General features: G+C 36.2%; 1 long non-coding RNA gene across 1 annotated transcript; it reads right to left on the bottom strand.

Moving 5' to 3' along the window:
- Nucleotides 1-201: 201 nt before the first annotated feature.
- Nucleotides 202-7,697, bottom strand: LOC141554322 (uncharacterized). Its single transcript, XR_012485837.1, has 2 exons — nt 7,618-7,697; nt 202-699 (listed from the first exon to the last, which is right to left on the bottom strand). It is a non-coding gene; the product is annotated as an uncharacterized LOC141554322 (long non-coding RNA).
- Between the last annotated feature and the right edge of the window lie 534 nt (nt 7,698-8,231).

Raw genomic sequence — 8,231 nt, 5'->3', positions numbered from 1 at the left:
GAACTCAAAAAAGCTAAGCATTCTTTGAATCCCCAATTACCCTCTTCATTCTCATTTGAAATTTATCCTTTACCTCTCACCTCAACATCAAATTGAAACACACCGAGAAGTAGTCTGGAGGACCTTGGATTATTTTGAGTCTTTTACAATTCAATCTTTATTATGTTAACTTTCTGGTGATCAAAAGAACCAACGCTGAAGTTGTTTTATTTATTTATTTTTGTTTTGTTTTGTTTTTTTCCTGACTCTGTGAAGCACAAACACCATTTAAATGTCACCTAAATATGTGCACACATCCAAAAATCCATTGGAGCATCAGTCAGTATTGGGAGTTGGCACAGTGCCTGCATTGTTATTCTTGCTTCATTATGATGGAAATAACAGGCAAGACAGAGACAGAAAACAACAGGGAGAGGAAGCATATACAAAGGGGTGGCTAGAAGCCTTGTGTTTCCATTTCTTCTTTCTGGAAAAGGAGACAGATACATGGGTGGATTATTAATACATGTGGTTCAAAGTGGTTTTTTGAAGGATGCAGATCTTCTTTTTTTTGTATTGGCTCATCCATTTCTCTGGGACAGAAGATTATTTCTTCTCTGAAGAAGTTCTGGGATAACTAAACAATGGCACTAAACATCAATGCAGAGATTTCCTTAGAATACATTTCTTCCATGTTCAGAGGTTGTTTCTCATAGTATACTATGACAACAAACAAAACAAACAAAAAACCCACACAAAATTGTCAAAAATATATAGGATAGGTCAAAATGCCAGTTAATACAGGCTGTGGAAAGGATTATAATCAGATGAACTCATCTAAGTGCCTGAATACTTATGAATCTAAGAATATATAATCAAGAATCAAATCTCAAAATTAGATAGGGTCACAAAGTACTATCTATTAATAAGTATACATTTCCCTGCCTAATATGTTAATGATAACATCACAGCTTATGATAGAGGTTTCATTATTTTCATAAACTTTCCATATCAAAGTCACAGATAAGCCTTTTGGGCCTTAATTTGTTCTTTTGTTAAATGCATGTAGAGATGGCATATGAAATTAGAAGTTATTTCAGTTCTGGTTTTGCACTAAATATATGAAACTTTGAATCTATAAGCCAGAGAATTTTAGGGTTGATACGGAGGTTAAAGGACATGTGTTTTAGCTTCTTCATTTTATAGCTAAGTAAACTGAATTTCAAATTGGAGAATTGATTCATCCCAATTCAAAGAATTTACTGGCACTGTATGATTGAACCTCAGATCTTTTGACTTATGAGACAGGAATTCATCCCCCAAACTATGTCTGTTTTTGGGGGGAAGAGGAAAAGGAAGCTGAGATCCATAAAGATTTAATGATTCATTCACTGTACCATAGTTGGGGAGCTTTAGATTTAAGATAGAAAAATAATTCTCCTTTTCTTGTATTCCTTTAAGTGTATTACACTTTGCTAGGCATTTTGGGGGATGAAAAAGAGTATTGGAATCCTGGGAAACTTCCTAGTGTCTTGTTTAGTTGTGGACATTGACAAAATAAAACTTGTCTGGAAGATTGTGTAACCATATTGATGAAGGGCCTTTAAATTGTTTTGCACAAGGAATATTTAAAGGGATAAGGAATGTTTAGTTAGGAGAACACAAGATTTAAAACAGCAATGAAATGTCTTCAAATAAAGACTGACACATGAAAAAAAATATCTAATCTCCGTTTTTGTGCAGAGGGCAGAACTGATGTAGGTTCTTCCAATATGGGGAAGAATTTTCTAATAATTATAGCATTTTAAAAATTTACTGCCTCTTGAAAAGAAATTTCCCTTAGCCAGAAGTGTTGCAAAAGAGGTTAAAGGATGATCTTTTAGGGCTGTTTTAGAAGTGATTTCTGTATCATGTATGAAGTTTAATTTGGTGACTTCGAAGTTCAGTTGGACATTTTGACTTTATGGTAGAATTGATGTGAGGCTTTCAGAAGATAGCTTAATTCTCATTCCAAAATTCATATACTTTTTTCCATTGAGACAGAGGAAACATCAGTGGTGGATATAACAATGGAACAGGAATCTAAAAGATCTGAGCTCAAATTCAGTCTCAAAGACTATATAGATAGGCAAGTCACTTAATCTTTCTATTCCCAGTTGGCACAATTGTAAAATGAGGGGTTTGGATCCAATGATCTCCACTGTCTCTGTCAGTTTAAGATTGATAGTCCTATAATTCTACTAATTAAAATAACATGGAAAACAAAGCACCTAGAAGAGATATTTCCACATGCATGTGGGGTTCATTTTCACACAGGTTATCACACTATAAAATGACCAAGTAGCATACATAGAAGACTGAGTATCAAGTAAATTATTCAGACATTTTTGGTGCTGGAAATCTGAATGGAGTAGATCTTATGGGAATCCTTTCCTTCTACCTATCTTCGTTCAGACCATTTTCTCAGTTATTCTTTTCTAGCACATTTCTAGTCAGACGTCCAATCAGTAACCCTTTCCACCTATATTAGAATTGACTCTTCATAAATATATTTGCTATCCCTCCTTCCATAGCCTCAGTCAGTATAAGAGCTACATTAAAGTAGGAATTACTTTATATTTCTGTTTATATCTCTATTACTTAGCACTAGAGCACAGTGGTTGATACATTGGAACCCCTTAATAAATGTTTTTTTTTTTTTTTCTCACTCACTCATTCAATCATTCATATCCCCAGAAATGATATGTGAATGGTCAGAGACAAGAAATCAGTCTTGCATGTAAAATATACAAAATACACATATGAAGGGACATGTATCAAGGGGAAAACTGGCTGAAAAAATTCCTACTTTGGATAAGGGATGACTGCTGACATCCTTTCCTGCAATCATGGATCTCTTCACTGGGGACAATATCAGCTCTACTTGCCATCTTTGTTAGTGTCAGACAACTAAGTATTCTCTTAACATCTACTGAGCTTCAACTCTCTAGGGGTATATGCAGCACCCTCTGCCCTTATCAATAAGGATAGAAATTCTAGTGGTGGGTAGGTTGATGCTACTTTAGAGCAGCTTTGTATTTTCATTGTATAGCTGAGGCTACCTGATCAATATGCTCATCTAAAAATTAAGTTAATAATACCTGCTAGAATGAACTCACTCTTTCTCATTGTTGTATTGCCGTTGTACAGTGCTATCTTAAGCTCTCTATTTCTGGACAATCATCTGATTTTCGGTTGGAAATCCCTTGTAGTTATTGATACAAATCTGAGGTCCAAGCTTATGTCCTTAAATTTTTTTAGCAGACTTTAATTGAAGAGACCTTGTTAGAGATGTGATGAGTCTTGTTCTTTAGAACCTCCTAATCAGCATGCTAAATGAAATTAAGGTTCAGAACAAAGGCCAGATTAAGAAGGCAGTGGTTCACTATCCCTTGCTTTGAGTTGCTTTGAATCATATTCCTATCTTTATTTTTATTACTTTTAAAATTTTTTTGCTGAGGTAATTTTTTATTTTTTGCCAAGGTAATTGGGGTCAAGTGAACTTGTCTAGGGAGGAAGTATTAAATGTCTGAGACCAAATTTGAACTCAAGTCCTCCTGACTTCAGGGCTGGTACTCTATCCAGTGCACCAACTACCTGCTCCATACTTCTATCTTTGTTACACTCATTTGGCATAAACAAAACCTCTGGTGTCTCTGTAGTAAGTTCTCAATAAAGGCTTATTTATTGAGACAGACCTCTGGAAAGATTTACATGAGCTGATGCTGAGTGAAGTGAGTAGAACCAGGAGAACATTGTTCACAGCAAGAAGATTATGAGAGAGAGAGAGAGAGAGAGAGAGAGAGAGAGAGAGAGAGAGAGAGAGAGAGAGAGAGAGAGAGAGAGAGAGAAAGAGAGAGAGAGAGAGAGAGAAACTTACCTCAGAGGTTTTCTAGCTGCACAACCCTGAACTTTACTTCTCTTAAACTCTATGTATTGAATTTAATAATATTATTTTGCCTTAGAATTAAAGGATAGAATATAATTAAAGCACTTTATAAACTTAAAAAAAGATATAAATGGAAGCTATATTTTTATGTGTTATAGCAATTATTTATAGAAAATATTTTTCATTTCTCTAAACCTCAGTTTCATTGTCTGTAAAATGAGAATTCTGGAACACATGACCTTTCATTTTACTTCCAATTCTATTATGGTCTAATTTTTTTTTTCATCCATATATCTCTGCCAATTTTGCCTATGGAGGTAGCACATATCTAGACAAATAAAAGGAGTTTTAGCATAGAGTGATTTGACCTGGTCTGAACCTATCACAAACATGAGCGTTGATTTTAGTTATCTTGATTTTAATCTTGGGGAAGATGATGAGAAAAGGCAATGCTCATTTCTGATATTGGAACTGAAAGAAAATACTACTAATAATAAATCAATAAAGTCACCAAGCAACATTTCAGAGGAAGGAAAAAAGCAAATTAATTTTAAAAGTCTATTATGGTGGAATTGATCTCCAACTTACACCTCTCAGTTGAGAAGTTGGATTATGAAGAAGGCAAGCCTGCCATAACTAAGCATCCTGGCAACTCCAACTCCAACAACACTAATCAGGAGAGATAGCTATTCTGAGGATACCATTCTGAACAGAAGTCAGTGGAGGGCAATTCTTGTCTGACTGTTGTTTCTGAACAAGTCAGTGTTATCTTTTCCTTAGAAGGTGGCACAGACTTATTGGTTGTCAGGGTGGTAGTTTGCACTGACTGGCAGATAAATGAAAACTTGGCACATAGCTTAGTAACCCTTGGATTCCACATTTGCCATCCACTTCACTGTCAGCCCAGCTGCCAGCTTGGAAGGCATGATGAGTGTAATTGTGTTGGCAATTCTCCAGCACCCTGAGGAGTCATCCCTTGTGATACTCTCCCTACTTTTTCTGCTAGACAAACAGAAAGGTTAATAATGTAATGCTTGATTGCTCTGCTGCTCTCCTGGGTGGAGGTGGGCTTGGTAAGAGGGAGAAAGAGATCATTCATGCATCTATACCATATGTATAATGTCCAAGGAGATATAAAAGAGATGGAAAATATGGAAAGAAATCAACATAGTGTGTTGAAAAGAATATTAGTTAAAAGATCTGGCTTCTAAACTTAGCTTGTTCATTAATTTGCTGAGTGATCCTCAGTGGAACACAATCTCTTCAGCTCCATTTCCTTATCTGTCAAGTAAGAGAATTATCCTTTTTGATTCTAAAATTCTAAGGTTTTGTGAATTGATCATGACTTTTAGTTTCTTGATCAGATAGAATATGAGCTCACAGTCTTACAAGCTAGTATAATTAGTTCCCTGATCCCTCTTGAAGGTAAAATCAACAAGCTTCTACTAAATGTCAGGCATTGTGCTAAGGGATAAGGATACAAAGAATGGCAACACACACACACACACACACACACACACACACACACACACACACCACCATACCACATCCCATCTCTTATAAACCAGTCTCTGCTTTCAAAGAGCTAACAACTTCGTTGTAGAGAACATGCAAACAACTATGTCCAAGCAACTTATATAGAGGATAACAGAGGAAAGACATTAGCAATAAAAATAATTAAGAAAGGCTTCTTGTAGCAGGTAGGATTTTACCTGGTTCTTGAAGAAATCAGTTCAAAATAATCTAAATCATCCTTGCTCCAGACCCTTTTACTCTTACTCACTTGAGAAGTAGAACAAAGTTAAAAATCCTACTTTAGTACTTCAGTAGTTTAGGATTGATTCAATATTTTTGCCAATGCCATTAAATTCCCTACCAATCAGTTTGCCTCAGGTATCCAGAATTCTTGCCTATCAACTTGCTCCCTAAATTTTTTAAGGATTAATATGATTTTCCAAATCCTATTATCCCTATGATTTGTATCTAGCATTAGTTTTTCCTCAATTATGACTACCTTCCTTGTTGGTTTTTTCGTGTTGTGCCACAGTTCCCTAATTTTCCTGCCTCAATTTTCCTAATTGTCCTTCCTCAGTTTCCCTGAATTGTTGTGACTCAATTCCCTTAATTGCAAACCCCTCCTCCAGTTCATTAAGATTGATATAACATAGGGCTACTTGCTCTAAGGTTATAAATTGTCAATGTGTAAACTCAAGATAAGGGGAAGTTCAGACTTCCTGGCTCCTAACTCCTCCTGTCATCAAGAATTTATGGTCCTAACCCCTTCTGTCACTGTTCTTCTTTGTCCCAATTTACCAGTATGGTGCCTTCCCCCACCCTGTCAGAATCAGAATGATAGTTCCTGCCTTCAGTGCTCTGACTCTGCTCCTGACTCAGTCTGTCCCTGTAGTTGAGTCACCTGCATATATATGTCATTGAGAACTCATATTGGTTGCTGGATGCTTTGGACATCTACCCTGATGGGGGCAGCATGCCCCCAGCACAACCTCTCCTTTTCAAATAAAATATTTAAAACTCTCTAATCTCTATCTCAGTTTCTCTGGCATTACATAGGCTGCCATTGAATTTTTTGTCAATGATCCCCAATTCTTTCCCAGCTTGTAAAGGGATCACAGATTTGAAATTTAGTTTGGGCTTTTGTCTAAAACTTCAAATCTGGACTCAGGAATTTAACAGTTACTAGCTATATGACTCTGGGTAAATCATTTAACCCCAATTACCTCTCCCAAAAAGTATCTCCAATATACTATTAACAGTACTAAGTGCTGAGGATGCAGAGTCCAAAGGAAAAATATTCTTTGTTCTTTCTTTTATTGTAATAATTTATTCTGCAGTTGCTCTAACATTTAAGCACACAATATTTTGGCACTATATGTCACATTGGATGTTTAGCACAGCATCAAAGAATAAAGTGTTATCCAAGTCTGCCCAAACACAAAAGCAGAAACAAATTCTCCTCCAAATATATATATTATCATGAGAAGAGACCATATATTTAAGATAATCATTGCCAAATAAAATGATTTTGGCCCGGAAAGCCTAGGAATGGTGAGTTGAGCTAATATAAAATAGATTAGTGATAGAGATGGCTTAATCATGCTTGTAGAACTTGAGAATGAGAGGATACATACTTGATGGTTTTTGCCCTTAAGGAAAGGGACAGTTTCTTTTGTCTCTCTTGTCCCTGAATCTACCACACAGTAGATACTCAAGAATATTTATTAATAACTAGAGTTCATTCGATTCTTTGAACCAAAAATGTATAGAAACTAGATTAAGTGCTATGGAGAACATTTTCTACGTTTGAGAAATTTATAATCTGAGAGGGAAATGAGATTGATACACATGAAAGAATTATGAATGAATGTCTGCCTTGTCCTAGTCTCCAGTTCTTAGTGTAGTGGAAAGAAAAAAAAAAAAAAATGTCAGATGTGGAACCTGGGGACTAGAGTTCCCATCCCAGTTTTGCTACTTATTACCATTTCATCCTTGAACAAATCACTTCCTCTCTCTAGGCTCTTCCTACTCAGTTATACCCTCTAATATCCTATGAATTCTAGCCCAGCCTCTTTCTGTTCTTTGCAAATTCAAACCTTAAGAGTTTCTGGATCCAGTTGCAGTTGGGTAAGGGCAGTGAGGAAATCTTCCAAGTAATCAGAATGTGAATAGAATTGAGGGCTTTTTAGACTTACTCTTTTATCTGTTTTATTCATCAAGCAGCAATCCCTTTAACAGCCAAGAGTATAATTGAGAGGCTGGGGCAGGGAGAATTGATTTCTATAAACGTTTTATTCTTTTACCAGTAATTCTCTTAAGTGGGCTTCAGCGAATTACCTTTGTTATGCAGCTGTTTCCAGGGAGAGCATCATAATAGCCAGGGTCTCAGCCAAGGAATTTCTCAACTAAATGCTGGGAGGGAAAGTGTCCTTTCCCAGAGAATCAGTTCTTTACCTCAGCAACTGGGGATAATGAAACACACATCTGCATCTGCTTTTCTGCAAAATTAAGCATTCCAGCATGGCCTGAACTAGATACATGAAATGAAGTTGTGACTGTAAACTCAGAGTCAGTCTCTTGGCAAAGCTGCAAAGGAGGTGAACATCACTTTAAGGGTCCTCAACCTTCCTGTTATCTGCCTTTTTAACCCATCTTTCTCCTGTGCCTACATACTCAAATCTCTCTATCTCTTTCAATCAAAGTCTGCTCTTGGATACTTCATTCACACATTCCTGTAAATGATTCCTAAAAATATATATATAGTTCTTAGACTTGTGCAAGATCCTCAGAGATTATCTTCTATAACTTG

The sequence above is a fragment of the Sminthopsis crassicaudata genome, chromosome 1 (assembly GCF_048593235.1).
Source record: "Sminthopsis crassicaudata isolate SCR6 chromosome 1, ASM4859323v1, whole genome shotgun sequence".
Taxonomy (NCBI): domain Eukaryota; kingdom Metazoa; phylum Chordata; class Mammalia; order Dasyuromorphia; family Dasyuridae; genus Sminthopsis; species Sminthopsis crassicaudata.
This window is presented reverse-complemented; position numbering and strand designations above follow the sequence as displayed.